The sequence below is a fragment of the Octopus sinensis genome, linkage group LG2, assembly GCF_006345805.1.
Source record: "Octopus sinensis linkage group LG2, ASM634580v1, whole genome shotgun sequence".
In the NCBI taxonomy this organism is placed as follows: Eukaryota; Metazoa; Mollusca; class Cephalopoda; order Octopoda; family Octopodidae; genus Octopus; species Octopus sinensis.
The window spans coordinates 198,034,587-198,051,285 of NC_042998.1; the positions used below are offsets into that span (position 1 = coordinate 198,034,587).

General features: G+C 42.7%; 1 protein-coding gene and 1 non-coding gene across 3 annotated transcripts in view; one reads left to right on the top strand and one right to left on the bottom strand.

The window, feature by feature from the left end:
* The window catches only part of LOC115232673, a 294,183-nt gene that overhangs the window by 14,933 nt on the left and 262,551 nt on the right, over positions 1–16,699 (bottom strand). The gene's annotated exons all lie outside the window — the stretch shown is intronic.
* Trnan-guu lies at positions 3,422–3,493 on the top strand. Its single transcript has one exon. It is a non-coding gene; the product is annotated as a tRNA-Asn (tRNA).

Here is a 16,699-nt window from a genome sequence, read left to right on the forward strand (position 1 = left end):
CGTGCCCACAGCACGGAGGCCAGTCGATGCGGTACTGGCTACGGTCCCGTTCGGATGGTTTTCTTATGTGCCATCGGCACTGGTACCACAAGGATACAAATTCCATTGATGTTCATCTATTTTGATTTGGTTTGACTTGATTCGATTTGACTTGCCTCAACAGGTCTTCACAAGTGTCACAAGCAGGAAGGTATGCACAGGCGGACTGACTACGCCCCAGGTAGGGGCCACGGGTTATGGCTTCACTAGTCTTGCCGGGTCTTCTCACGCACAGCATACTTCCATAGGTCTCGGTCTCTGGTCATTTCCATGGTGAGACCTAATGTTCGAAGGTCGTGCTTCACCACCTCGTCCCAGGTTTTCCTGGGTCTACCTCTTCCACGGGTTCCCTCAACTGCTAGGGATTGGCACTTTCTCACACACCTATCTTCATCCATTCTCGCCACATGACCATACCATCGCAATCGTCTCTCTTGCACGCAACAACTGATGCTTCTTAGGTACAACATTTCTCTTAGGGAACTAACACTCTGTCGAGTAAGTACACTGACATTACACATCCATCGGAGCATACTGGCTTCATTCCTCATGAGCTTACGCATGTCCTCAGCAGTCACGGCCCATGTTTCACTGCCATGTAGCATGGCAGTTCGAACACATGCATCATACAGTCTGCCTTTTACTCTGAGCGAGAGGCCTTTAGTCACCAGCAGAGGTAAGAGCTCCCTAAACTTTGCCCAGGCTATTCTTATTCTAGCAGTTACACTCTCAGCGCACCCACCCCCACTACTGACTTGGTCACCTAGATAACGGAAGCTATCAACTACTTCTAATTTTTTCCCCTGGAAAGTGACGGAAGTTGTTTTCTGCAGATTTTCGGAGGTCAATGCTCCCGAGCATCTGCCACATATAAAGACTGTCTTCCCAGTTAGCCTACCTTTGACATTGCTGCACCTCTTATGTGTCCATAGCTTACACTGGGTACATCTTATAGAGTTTCTACCTACACCTTTTCTACAGATCGAGCAGGGCCATCTTCCTGAGGACATTTGTGGATTGCCTACCTTTCTACTTATTAGTACTTTGGTTTTAGCTAGGTTGACTCTAAGGCCCCTCGATTCTAAACCCTCCTTCCACACCTGGAACTTCTCCTCCAGTTCTGATAGTGACTCAGCAATTAGAGCGAGGTCGTCAGCATAGAGGAGCTCCCAGGGGCAACCTGTCTTGAATTCCTCTGTTATTGCCTGGAGGACTATGATAAATAGGAGGGGGCTGAGTACTGAACCCTGGTGGACCCCAACCTCTACTTTGAATTCTTCTGTGTACATGTTGCCAACCCTAACCTTGCTTACGGCATCTCTGTACATGGCTTGCACAGCCCTCACCAGCCATTCATCTATCCCTAGTTTCCTCATTGACCACCAGATGAGGGATCGGGGGACCCTATCAAAGGCTTTCTCCATGTCAACAAAAGCCAGGTACAGGGGCCTATCTTTGGCTAGGCATTTCTCCTGCAGCTGCCTTACCAGGAATATAGCATCAGTGGTGCTTTTCCCTGGCACAAACCCAAACTGCATCTCATCTAAACTAACTCTCTCTAATTTGTTGGGCTATGACCCTCTCCGTAACCTTCATTACCTGATCCAACAGCTTGATACCTCTGTAATTATTTGTATCTAGGGCATCACCTTTACCTTTGTAGCAGTTGACTAGTACGCTGCTACACCAGTCATTGGGTATGACTCCTTCGTGTATCACCTGATTAACTATACGGGTGACTAGGCTATAGCCGACACTGCCAGATATTTTGAGCATCTCTGCAGTAATTCCTGATGGGCCTGGGGCTTTCCCTGTCTTCATGCTTCTAATTGCCTTAGCTACCACGGAACTATCAACTCGGATAGCTGATCCCTCTGTTGGGTCAACATTCGGCAGACTCTCTTTATCCCATTCATTTTCTTTATTCAGCAACCTTTCATAGTGGCATCTCCAAACCTCTCTCTTTGCTTCCTCATTTAGCGCAAGTGAACCATCATCCATGCGAACACACTTCTCTCCTACCACATCACGATTCTCTCTCACACACTGTCTTGCAACACGAAATACCTCAAGTCTTTCATCCTCACGGCGCAGAACATTGGCAAATTTTTTCTTATCCGCTTCCCCTCTGGCTAAATAAACCTGTCTCCTAGCTTCCCTTCTGGCTGTCTGATACAATTCCCTGCTACCACCGTTCTTCCAGTCCTTCCAAGCCTGTCTCTTTTGTCTAATAGCCCTGTCAACTACAGTGTTCCACCACCATGTTACTCTGGGTTGAGACGGTACTTTGCTCCATCCACAGATCTGGTCAGTGGCTGTCAGCAGATTGTCCCGTAGAAATCTCCAGTTGTCTTCCACATTAAGTGAAGCTATATCCCCTTCTATTTCGTCAAAGGCTTCGAGTAGTATGTCTCATATATATATATATATATATATACATTCATGTGTATATATACATTCATGTGTGTGTGTACACACACACATTAAACACATGTACCTGCACACATATATGTACCAAATACTCAAATATATATCACTTACACACAAGCTATACAAAAATATATACACAAGCCTACATTTATCAATTATACAAATATATGCATATGAACACACAAAAAATATGAAAATACACATATATACAACGTACGTATATGAAACATATAATAACATAGGCATATATAATAGTAACAACAGAAAACTAGCTTTGTAGTGTTGTATTTCAATAATCCGGAATCTACCTGACATGAAACACTAATTAATAACTAGTTCGTTATGTTATTAATTACATTGCTTGCACTAATTCCAAAAGTATTGTTCAGTTGCCGGTGGAACTGTTAATGGAACGAGTAAACTGTGATAATAATCTCCATATCAACAAAAACAAATCACGGAGAGAGTGTGTGTGTGTGTGTGTGTGTGTGTGTGTGTTTGTACGTGGAGAAAGGAAGATTTGAGAGATGCAAAGATGTATGCATACAAAGACAAACACAAATTACAAACACACATACACACACATACATACACAGACACACACACACTCGTATATTAATAGTGCATTACACAGCTAGATTTTGGTGGGTTGGGCATTGATAATTAGAAATGTAAGCAATGCCTTTTTAATAAACATATAACTTAGCTGTATTGTGAAAATAAAGCAGTTTATATTACACCAGAAAAAGGGATTGGAAAAAAAAGATTATCTATAAGACTGATCTTTTTAATCCCTTTAATTGCTTTTCCTGTCCCCAGAAAAATAAAACCTTTGGTGTTACCACTATGTTGACTTTTGACTGTGAGGCTGATTCTTCACGTTACTTCCTCATACATTCAGAAGCTAAGTGAAGAAAGAGTGAGATGAAAGATAAACAGGTCCTATCAGCTGTCCTCGGTAGTATAGTGGTAAGTATCCCCGCCTGTTACGCGGGAGAGCGGGGTTCGATTCCCCGCCGGGGAGGCATCTCAATTTTATTCAGTGGTGGTGCCCCAGCATGGCCGCGGCCTTCGGGCTAAAACATTTTGAAGGATTTAAGGTCAACCATTTCAACAAGAAAGAAAACACCATGTTCTTCCAATTTGCTTCTGAATGCAACATGAGAAGCTAAGTCAACCTGTTACTCTGTAAATACAACTCCGGCTATATCCGTTGAGTACAACTCCCATTTGTTTGGTTCACTTTCACTTTCACACACACACACACACTAATTAGTTCATTTCAGAGCTTTGTGGCTATGAATGTGGTTCCAAGGTGTGAATGTGGGAATGATGTTGGCTGGTGTTCTATACTTTAGCCATGGGTCGACCAATACCTTAAGAATAAAATTAGCCAAGAGAAACTGAAGAAACCCGTTGTATGTGCATGTGTGTGTGTGTGTGTGTGCAAGTGTGTATCTGTGTGTGCATGTATGTGATTGTGTGAGATTGTATTTCCCGTCAACTTTGTGTGTTCACTGATTGTCAACAACAGTCTTACTATCAATAGACGTAGTGAAAATGACGGTGAGCTTCTTGACATGTCGCACGATCTTTGTCAACGAAGGTCTCATTCACCTGATGTGATTTGTGTTCAATAAACTAGGGGATTGTCACTTGTTTGAAAGAAGGTGAAGGTTGGTGATAGGAAGAGCATCCAGCCACAGAATATCTGCTTCAATGAATTCCATCTGACCCATGCAAGAGCAGATATCAAAATGTTTCAAATGAATGTTGCTTGAACAAAGTAGAGAGCCTGCAGAAGATGGTGTAGTGGGGGCAACTAGGCCCAAACAATACTCAAGTATAATGACATCCAGTTTGACTTACAGTGAAACCAATAACACCCATACAGTAATACGGAATAATGTAGATGACGTACCTAATACTTCTGGCAGTAGCAAGCATAGGGTTAATATTAATAAATTCCAGCACCGCCTTGACTGGCTTCCATGCCAGTGGCACATAAAAAGCACCAACCATTGGTGGCCGTTGCCAGTCTACCCAGGCACATGAGCCGGTGGCACCTAAAAAGCACCATTCATACGCGGCCGATGTCAGCACTGCCTTGACTGGCTTCCGTGCCGGTGGCATGTAAATAGCACCAACCGATCGTGATCATTGCCAGCACACCCTGGCACCTGTGCTGGTGGCACATAAAAAGCACCATCCGTATGTGGCTGATGCCAGCGACGCCTTGATTGGCTTCCATGTCAGTGGCACGGAAAAACCACCAACTGATCGTGGCCGTTGCCAGCCTCCCCTGGCACCTGTGCCAGTGGCACGTAAAAAGCACCCACTACACTTACAGAGTGGTTGGCGTTAGGAAGGGCATCCAGCTGTAGAAACATTGCCAGATCAGACTGGAGCCTGGTGCAGCCTTCTGGCTTCCCAGACCCCGGTCGAACCGTCCAACCCATGCTAGGCTGGAAAACATGTTAAACGATGATGATGATGATGATGATGATGATGAAGCATCATTGTAACTTCAAGAGCAAAACATGCTCTCTTGAAAGGCAATGCTTCAGAAAAAACACAGAAGTACAACACTTGTTCTTGGGCTGAACATATAAGTGTTTCTGTCTCTATCTCCAGGTCACTCATCTGCATCCATAGCCACTTGTCTCCTGTATTTGTTTTGGTATTTGTATCCCTTACAAACTGACTGTACATTTTTTCTCTCCTTCCATACTATTTCTTTTCTTTTTATAGTTATTTTCCCATTTAAGTTTTTCTTTACACACTTATCAATTTTGATGATATCAGACTTCTGCACAGGTTTCAGAAATGGTTCCATAACACTTTTTATATACCATCCTAATCCTGGCAACTGGTCAAACTTCTCCCACCCTTTCTATCGGTGTCACTCTTGGGATGGAGTGCTCCATGCACTCTCAATATTTTCTTTGTCTTTGTGTCCATGCTCATCAGTTCTTCCTTCTGCCAGTTTATAATTCCAGCTCCAAACCAAAGTGATACTACTGCCCATGTGTTTACTGCTTGGATTTTATTCATCCAGTCAATTTTGAGCACAACACCCATCTTAGTCTCCAGAAGTATTCTTTCCTCAGCTGTTCTTTCATTTCCTTTTCCACAATTTCATTGAACTCTAGTATGCTAAGGTATTTATAGCCTTCCTTTTCAATTTGTTTAACCCTTTTGTTACCATATTTATTTTGAGGTGCTCTGTGTTTCTTTCAATTATTTTAGATGTAACAAAGAATTTAGTAAAATAACTTCGTTATTATTCAGCTAGTGTTAGGAACATAAATTGTGACTAAAGTTTGGTGGAAGATTTTGATTCAAAACTTATGAAAACAAGACATTTGTACTACAGAGCCAGAGGCGGTTTAAGCCGGGTTGGTAACGAAAGGGTTAATCACTTCTCTATTAGGTAATTCAATCTCTGCCAGGAACTGTACCTTGCCCTTATTCAGGTTCACCATACCACATTTCTTGAGTCTGAATTCCATCTTAATATCAGCACTAAAACAGCGGACCATGTTCACCAAAGGGGTCACTTGAGCCTCATCCTTGCATACATCATCATCATCGGTTAATGTCCGTTTTCCATGCTAGCACGGGTTGAATGGTTCGACCGGGGTCTGGGAAGCCAGGAGACTGCACCAGGCTCCAGTCTTGATCTGGCAGAGTTTCTACAGCTGGGTGCCCTTCCTAACGCCAACCACTCCGTGAGTGTAGTGGGTGCTTTTTATGTGCCAATCCATGAAGAGGAGGTGATTGATTTTTAGAAATTTTTCCTTTAACTGATAGCCCAGGTTCATTTTCCTCAGCAATGAGGTCAGAGGAATTATACAAAAAACAAAAGGCAATGGAAAATTCCTCTGCTGATGCCCAAAGGTGTTCAAGCTTTGTCCATACAATCAATGTTGAATCAATTTTCCACTCCACCATACTTCTCTTCAGAGAATATGTTACGTTCCTTGCAAGTCCATGTAAAATTATCATTAACACTAAAATGAAGGTCAAATAAATAGTGCATGTGTTTAATTCACAAAAGATGACCATCACCAAGCATAACAAGATGTCACATCAAGAAACTTGCAAAACAAATACACACACACACGTATGGGATTAACAAGTCTGGAATGAAACCATTAGCTATTGTAAATTATTGAACTTTCCAATATTGTCAATAAAGTTGTTGCCATAGAAATGAACTGAGCTCTTAGTCTTTGAGATTGTCTTATCTTTTGTACTTTACAGACACACACACACACACACACACACACAAACATGTATGGCTGTGTAGTGAGGCCCCTGCTGACTTTCAAACTGTCTTACTCAGTCTAATTATATTGTCACATCATCATCATCATCATCGTCGTTGTCGTTTAGCGTCCGGTTTCCATGCTGGCATGGGTTGGACGGTGCAACTGGGGTCTGGGAAGCCAGAAGTCTGCACCAGGCCCAGTCTGATCTGGCAATGTTTCTAGGGATGGATGCCCTTCCTAACGCCAACCACTCCATGAGTGTAGTGGGTGCTTTTTATGTGCCAGACGAGGCTGGCAAACGGCCACGAGCGGATGGTGCTTTTTACATGCCACCGGCACGGAGGCCAGGTGAGGCTGGCAACGGCCACGATCGGATGGTGCTTTTTACGTGCCACCAGCACGGAAGCCAGTCAGGCGGCGCTGGCAACAGCCACGTTCGGATGGCCACAGTCTAATTATGCCATTAACAGTTAACATGATGGTGGGTCCAAGAATAGCTATGAGAAATGAACTGTATTGCCATAAAAGGTATTAATGCATCTATGAACATGGGTTGACCAATCAGATTGAAAGTTATATTACTAAATGAATGATAGACTTGAAAATAAATTTTAAGAATTCTCCCCCAAATAATTCTGCCGAAGGTTCCAGAAACTTGATTAAATGCCATAAAAAGCTGGCATTTTGAAGCAGAATAACCTTAGGTACCACAAAGAAGAGATAAGCTGTTCTGACTATTTTATTTATTCTCTCTTGAATTACCATGGGTGATTTTCATATAAATAAATTATTTTATGCTATGAAGACTTAACCATCATATTTACTGTGTCATGCTTACTGTTTTATTCAAATAATTTGTTGTGTTTGTGTAAATGCAAATGTTCCAAGCAATGAAAATATAGAAACATACAAATGTTTCTACAATCACTTTCACTTTCACATACAGCCTAATTAATTAATGTTATGTACTACTGATAACGAACGAATGACAAGATCCACTAAATGTGAACCTACAGTACACACAGTCATATATTCATACATGAACACAATCAAAATTATCTTCTAACATCATCATAAATATTTTGTTCTATGTGAAAGCAAATAGAAGACGTTATGATGACATTTACAGTTTAATGAGGTTGATGTTCATCATCATCATCATCATCATCATCATCATCATCGTTTAACGTCCGTTCTCCATGCTAGCATGGGTTGGACGGTTCGACAGGTGATCTGGGAAGCCATGGAGGCTGCACCAGGCTCCAGTCTTATCTGGCAATGTTTCTACAGCTGGATGCCCTTCCTAACGCCAACCACTCCGTGAGTGTAGTGGGTGCTTTTTACATGCCCCCCGCACAGGTGCCAGGCGAGGCTGGTAATGGCCATGGTCGGATTGGTGCATTTTACGTGCCACCGGCACGGAAGCCAGTCGAGGCGGCGCTGGCATCGGCCACGATTCGGATAGTGCTTTTTATGTACCACCAGTCCAGGGGTCCTGGCATCTGCCAGGTGCCAGTCATAGAATTGGTTCAATTTCGATTAAATTTGATCATGAGTATACAAAACATGAACAGAGGAGATGTGGGGGATTCCAGAGACGTTTAGTTCTAGGGAGGATGGAATTGTTGAACTGTTTGGAAATGAGACCTGGCAGGTGAGGTACATAAGGGGTAGTGTTAGATGGAAGAAGAATGAAATAAGTGAGATCCAGTGGAGGTGATATGAAGCTTATCTCTCTCTATATAAAGCTGAAGTTGTCTGTGTATGGCAGGTTTGGTAGCCTTCAACTAACACTATCTCCTCCGAGACCCTGTGGCACAAATTGACCAAAATTGAAAGTATGATAGAAGAAGGCTTGCTCTTCCTTCCATAGAAGAAAAAATTCAAATCGGACCATGTTAACACCAAATATTATTTACATCAAAAAGGTGCTTTTTTTTCTATGAAAATCCCTATTTTTTACGATTTTTTGACTGCTGTGTTGCCAATTTTCGGTGTATTTCAACCAGAAAAATGTTCACTTAAAGAGAATAACAAGCTACATAATGCAAAATTTTTACTTTTCGAAAATTCTAATTCTAAAGGGTCGAAACAAAACCGAGCAATGCTGGGCGATACTGCTAGTTAGTTCAGAAGAACAGATGCTGTTGAAGAATCACAAAAAAGAATGGTAAGATGACACGGTTTATTCATGTGTTACACAGTGTGTTTAGGATTGAATTTTTGCCAATAAATTGAATTGTCTTCTTTGCAATGTGGTGATATTTGTGTGTATAACAACAGCAACGTCCCAGATATTTGAGCAGCACAGTTCTAGGATAACTATGAGTGTAACAGTAGCACTACTGTCTCATATATATGAGCAGTACTCTAATGAGGGTCTAGGGTAACTATGTGTGTGTGTGTGTGTGTGTGTGTGTGTGTGTGTGTGTGTGTGGCAGCAAAACTGTAAGTAGTGTATTGTTATATAGGATACATATAGCTACATATATGTAACACCACCATTGTTCCATGTCATCATCATCATCATCGTTTAATGTCTGCTTTCCATGCTAGCATGGGTTGGACGATTTTGACTGAGGGCTGACACAATTTTGACTGAGGGCTGACACGATTTGGACTGAGGGCTGACACGATTTTGACTGAGGGCTGACACGATTTTGACTGAGGGCTGGCGAACCAGATGGCTGTACCTGGCCCCAATCTTGATCTGACAGAGTTTCTACAGCTGGATGCCCTTCCTAACGCCAACCACTCCAAGAGTGTAGTGGGTGCTTTTTACATGCCACCAGCATGGGGGCCAGTCAGGCTGTACTGGCAATGACCTCGGGTTTAGAATAGCTTTGTATATAGTAGTGGCACTGTTCCATATTTTTGGTCAGTATTGTATGGCGTGTCTTACAATACAATAGCTGTGTGTGTGTGTGTGTGTGTGTAACAGCAACTCTGTCTCCAATATGTGAAATGTACTGTAGTGTGTGCCTCAGATGGCCATGAATGTAATATAACAGTACTGTCACATATATGTAAGAAGTACTGAAATGTGTTATTACTTGAACTTAACTGAGGGTCAATAATGACTGATCAAAGATAAAGTATTACTTGGCTCTGAAAAAGCAACCCTAGTCTTTGTGAGACAGAACTGGCAACGATATGTATATGTTTTGGCAATGATATACAAACACTAAGTCTTCAGATACAAGCACATGCATACATGTTCATACATAAACACATATATATGCAAAGAAACTCATCACATGTGTACACAGACGTGAGTGTGTGTGTGTGTGTGTGTGTGTGTGTGTGTGGTGTGTGTGTGTGTGCGTGTGTGTATGTGTGCGCGTATTATATTAAAACTGTTTTGGCAGTGATAATATTAAACAAAACATTCAGCAGCAATTTGAGATGCAGAGATGTGGAATAAAGGACCTTACTTGAAAAAAAGTAAGGGCCGGTATTTCGTCTGCCGTTACGTTCTGAGTTCAAATTCTGCCAAGGTCGACTTTACCTTTCATCCTTTTGGGTTCAATTAAATAAGTACCAGTTACGCACTGGGTCGATATAATCGACTTAATCCGTTTATCTGTCCTTGTTTATCCTCTCTGTGTTTAGCCCCTTGTGGGTAGTAAAGAAATAGGTATTTCATCTGCTGTTACGTTCTGAGTTCAAATTCTGCTGAGGTCGACTTTGCCTTTCATCCTTTCAGAGTCGACAAATTAAGTACCAGTTACTCACTGATTCAATATAATCGACTTAATCCGTTTGTCTGTCCTTGTTTGTCCTCTCTGTGTTTAGCCCCTTGTGGGTAGTAAAGAAATAGGTATTTCATCTGCTGTTACGTTCTGAGTTCAAATTCTGCTGAGGTCGACTTTGCCTTTCATCCTTTCGGAGTCGACAAATTAAGTACCAGTTACGCACTGGGTCGATATAATCGACTTAATCCGTTTATCTGTCCTTGTTTGTCCTCTCTGTGTTTAGCCCCTTGTGGGTAGTAAAGAAATAGGTATTTCATCTGCTGTTACGTTCTGAGTTCAAATTCTGCTGAGGTCGACTTTGCCTTTCATCCTTTCGGAGTCGACAAATTAAGTACCAGTTACTCACTGATTCAATATAATCGACTTAATCCGTTTGTCTGTCCTTGTTTGTCCCCTCTGTGTTTAGCCCCTTGTGGGTAGTAAAGAAACAGTTATTAAGAAGATATGTTGTGGAGAAGAGTTTCAATGGGTACATATCGTGTGCAGGTATGTATGTGAGGTAGGTTGAGAATACAGTTTTGACAATGAGTATTTCAGTGGTTTGATCAACTGAACTTCTTACACCCTGAGATAGACACCATATGCAAGACTGCCATGATTGGCTTGATCTCATATCTGAGAATTAATTGTCTCCTTTGCTGAATGCTTCCTTCGTGGTGATGCTGTCGATGACTCTGTAGACCAATTCTTGCATAAATGAGTCGATGACATTGACTGCATGGAAGTGTTGGTGGAGGATGAGGTTGATTTTGTTGAGCCTTTCTCTCCTGTTGTTTGATTTATTCTATGAAAATGCTGGGCTTTGAATCAGTGGTATAAACCATCACGTTGATTTTCACACAGTTTCTATCTTCTTTACCTCATCCTCAAAGAGCATTGCTAACCCTCTGCTTCACTTGCTAGATCTGGGATTTTCATACCTCAAATACATATATTCTTGAATTTTCAAAAGTATATGTATCTGAGGCATGAAAATCCCAGATCTCATATATGTCATCATCATCATCATCGTTGTTTAATGTCTGCTTTCCATGCTAGCATGGGTTGGACGATTTGACTGAGGTCTGGCAAACCAGATGGCTGCACCAGGCTCCAATCTTGATCTGACAGAGTTTCTACAACTGGATGCCCTTCCTAATGCCAACCACTCCGAGAGTGTAGTGGGTGCTCTTTACGTGCCACCGGCACAGGGGCCAGTAGGCGGCACTGGCAATGACCTCGCTCAAAACTTTTTACACATGCTACCGGTACAGGTGCCAGTAAGGCGACGCTGGTAACAATCACACTCGAATGGTGCCCTTTTACGTGCCACCGGCATGGAAGCCAGTTGGCTGCTCTGGCAACGATCACACTCATATGGTGCTCTTGGCACCCTACTAGCATGGGCACAAGTGCCAGTAAGGTGACGTTGGTAACGATCACACTCGAATGGTGCCTTTTATGTGCCACTGGCACGGAAGCCGGTTAGCTACTCTATCAACGATCACATTTGTATGGTGCTCTTTGCACCCTGCTAGCATGGATACCAGTCATCGAATTTGATTTTGATTTCACTTGCCTCAACAGGTCTTCGCAAGGAGAGTTTAGTGTCTAAAGAAGGAAAAGGTACGCATAAGCTGGCTGGTTATGGTCCTGACATAGGCGACAGGTTTCATTTTTTTAAAATAGTAAGCTATGATTTGAAGGAGATTTGGGTGCTATTTCAAGCAGGCTAAGCACCCATGCAGTAACTATCTCATTGTCCCAAACAGCGGATAACATACCGAATACAATTCATGATTGTTATTGTTGTTAATCTTCAGGTCAGCCCTGATCAAGCAGACTTATGATCAAAAGCATACTAGTTGTAACCAACTCACCATTTTCCCTATGTGCAGGGAACCCAGGGCCATGCTACTTAACGCATCCTTTATTACAACATGATTTGAGGGAGATTTGGGTGCTATTTCAAGCAGGCCAAGCACCCATGCAGTAGCTATATCATTGTCTCAAACAGTGGATAACATACCGAATACAATTCATGATCGTTATTGTTGTTAATCTTCAGGTCAGCCCTGATCAAGCAGACTTATGATCAAATGCATACTAGTTGTAACCAACTCACCATTTTCCCTATGTGCAGGGAACCCAGGGCCATGCTACTTAATGCATCCTTTATTACAACATGATTTGAGGGAGATTTGAGAGCTCTTTGAAGCGGGTTGAGTAACCATGTAGTGGTTCATTTGTTGCTTCAAACAGCTGATAAAGACTCCGCCGGTTACGACGACGAGGGTCCCAGCTGATACGATCAACGGAACAGCTTGCTCGTGAAATTAATGTGCAAATGGCTGAGCATTCCACAGACACGTGTACCCTTAACGTAGTTCTTGGGGATAATCAGCGTGACACAGAGAGTGACAAGGCTGACCCTTTGAAATACAAGTACAACTCATTTTTGCCAGCTGAGTGGACTGGAGCAACGTGAAATAAAGTGTCTTGCTCAAGGACACAACGCGTCGCCGGGAATCGAACTCACAACCTTACGATCATGAGCCAAATGCCCTAACCACTAAGCCACGCGCCCTCACAACAGCTGATAGCAGGCACGGTGATAACACTTAGTGGTTGTTATTGCTGGTGAGGAAATATGTATTTAGCATCATTACATATATTAGATGCAACTTTCATACTAAAAGCTGGCTTCTTCAATAAAATGACTTTTTTGTCCCTTTTTTTTTTTTTTTTGATTTTGTTGTTCTGATGTTTTGCAGTTTCTCTCAAAATCCATTTTCTTTTTTTCTTTTTTCTTTTTTTTTTTTTCTGAATGTATTGTTGTAAGTAATGTGCTACATAATTAAGTATATTGTTGCTGTTGTTGATGATGATGATGCGAGATATAGCTGTATATTCTCTTGCTAATGGTTGCTTAAGATTCTAGGTGGGTGCTTAGAATTTCTTTTCATGCACACTAGGTCTTTGTTTGGCTTTCTATAAGAATGGTACTTACTTCCATCATCTCAACCACCATCACCGCCACCACCACCACCACCACCACCAGTTCATAATGTAAGCTCCAGCTGCAGCCACCATCACCATCACCACCATCACCATCATCACTATGTAGTGTCAGTAATGGAGGAAGCCTTGATAGTTGTGGTGGTGATGTAGTAATAGTAGTGGTGGTAACAGTAGTGGTGGTGGTGGTGGTAGTAGTGGTAGTAGTAGTAGTAGTAGTAGTAGCGGCAGCGGTGGTGGTGGTAATGGTGGATAAGATTGTGGTAGAGAGGTTGTAGTGTGGACAGTGGTGATGGTAGTGGTAGTGGTAGTAGTAGTAGTAGTAGCAGCGCAGCGGTGGTGGTGGTAGTAGTAGTAGTAGTAGTAGTAGTAGTAGTAGTAGTAGTAGTAGTAGCGGCAGCAGTGGTGGTGGTAATGGTGGATAAGATTGATTGTGGTAGAGAGGTTGTAGTGTGGACAGTGCTGATGGTGGTGGTGGTGGTAGTGGTGGTAGTTGTAGTAATAGTAGTAGTAGTCGTAGCGGCAGCAGTGGTGGTGATAGTAATAGTAGCAGTAGCGGCAGCGGTGGTGATGGTAATGGTGGATAAGATTGTGGTAGAGAGGTTGTAGTGTGGGCAGTGGTGATGGTGGTGGTGGTGGTAGTGGTAGTAGTAGTAGTAGTAGTAGTAGTAGTAGTAGTAGTAGTAGCGGCAGCGGTGGTGGTAGTAGTAGTAGTAGTAGTAGTAGTAGCGGCAGCGGTGGTAATGGTGGTAATGGTAGATAAGATTGTGGTAGAGAGCTTGTAGTGTGGGCAGTGGTGCTGGTAGTGGCGGTAGTGGTATTAGTACTGCGAGTAGTGGTGATGGTGGAAGTGGCGTTGGAAGGATTTTTTTTTTTGTACTGTTGGTGGTAAAAATGGAGGGGGGCACGGTGGAGATGGTGAAAGTTTTTTTGTGAGGAGGTAGTGTTCTGAAAAATTCCATAGCAATATCTACCAATAATAGAAATCAATACAAAATGAAGATATTGGTAATTTCAGATAAGGAATTACAACATTGTTGCTGTTGCTGCTGTTGCTGTTGTTGGTGTTGTTGTTGTTGCTGATGTTGTACAAACATTGCTGCCAACATTAATGTGTGCGCATGCACGCATGCATGCAGATGTGTGTGTGTGTGTGGGTGATATGTAAGCAGTGTGTGTCTGGAGGTGTTATGTGGATGGGTGTGTGTATTATGTATGTATGGATGTGTGTAGTGTGTGTGGATATGTATGGAGTAGCATCATCATCATCATCACCATCACCATCACCACCACTACCATCACCACCACAAACACCACAACCACAACCACAACCACCACCACCACCACCACCACCACCAGCACAACCACCACCACAACCACAACCACCACCACCATCACCACCGCTACCACCACAACCACCACCACTACCACAACCACCACCATCACCACCACAACCATCACAACCACCACCATCACCACCACAACCACCACCACAACCACCACAACCACAACCATCAAAACCACTACCACAACCACCACCACCACCACCATCACAACCACTACCACCACCACCACCACAACCACAACCACCACCACCACAACCACTACCACCATCACCACCGCTACCATCACCACCACCATCACCACCGCTACCATCACCACCACCACCACACCACCACCACCACCACCACCACCACCACCACCACCACCACCATTATCATCGTTTAACATGTGTGAATATGTGTATTTGATGTGTGTGATGCATGTGTAGTGTGTACATGTGATGTATTTGGTGTGGATGTACGTGTAGTGTGATGTGTGTGACATGAGAGTGTGATATGTAGGGGGAGAGTGCAGACATGTATGGTGTGCGTGTGTGTGGTAACTGACAAAAAACCAAAAAAAAACCAAATCACAGTGACTCAGGTAGTTTGGTGTTGTAATCATTCACAGGTGTGTAGTCCTCAACTCGTAAGTGATGAACCAGAGGATATTATTGGTGAGTTGTGAAGGAACAACAGCTATAACAACAACACCATCAATACCTGGTCACACCTTTCGGTGAGGCTCTTATTAGACATGGTACGATGACCAAAGTTTTAGCAGGAAAAAAAACCTTTGCTTCAGGCTAAAGTATGTACTATATAGAGAAGAAAGGGGCGGTGAGCTGGCAGAACCGTTAGCACACCGGGTGAAATGCTTAGCGGTATTTTGTCTGTTGTTATGATCTGAGTTCAAATTCCGCCGAGGTCGACTTTGCTTTTCATCCTTTCGGGGTCGATAAATAAGTACCAGTTTCGCACTGGGGTCGATGTAATCGACTTAATCCCTTTGTCTGTCCTTGTTTGTCCCCTCTGTGTTTAGCCCCTTGTGGGTAGTAAAGAAATAGGTATTTCGTTTGTCGTTATGTTCTGAGTTCAAATTCCGCCGAGGTCGACTTTGCTTTTCATCCTTTCGGGGTCGATAAATAAAGTACCAGTTTTGCACTGGGGTCGATATAATCGACTTAATCCCTTTGTCTGTCCTTGTTTGTCCCCTCTGTGTTTAGCCCCTTGTGGGTAGTAAAGAAATAGGTATTTCGTTTGTCGTTATGTTCTGAGTTCAAATGCCGCCGAGGTTGACTTTGCTTTTCATCCTTTCGGGGTCGATAAATAAAATACCAGTTTTGCACTGGGGTCGATATAATCGACTTAATCCCTTTGTCTGTCCTTGTTTGTCCCCTCTGTGTTTAGCCCCTAGTAGGTAGTAAAGAAATAGATATAGAGAAGAGAAAGAGAAAGAGAGAACGAGAGAGGAGAGTGAGAGTGTATGTGTGTGTGTATTGCTTAAGTATGTGACCAGAGAGAGGTATGGCAAGGGACAGAGAGAGACTTATGGTCAATAGCATTTTGACCATGGCACTGCCATTTATTTTTTTTCTGGCATAGTGGTACCCCACACTCTGATTTGAACCCTTTCAAGTGGTGTCCCTGTCCCGATTTTCTTCTGTACAATTAGTTTCATTCAACCTGTTGGCCTAATGGGTCTTCATTGTTATTGCTGATCTCACCCTTTTACCCCATTTAAATATAAGGTTTTCCCAAAAGTTCGTAGAAAGTCTTGGAAAATAATGGTCTTTATTTTGAGGAATAATTTTTGTTGTTTCTGTTAGTACTTGGCAAGTAAAAATTCAATTTTCGCAAGTGTTTACAAACTTTTGGGACA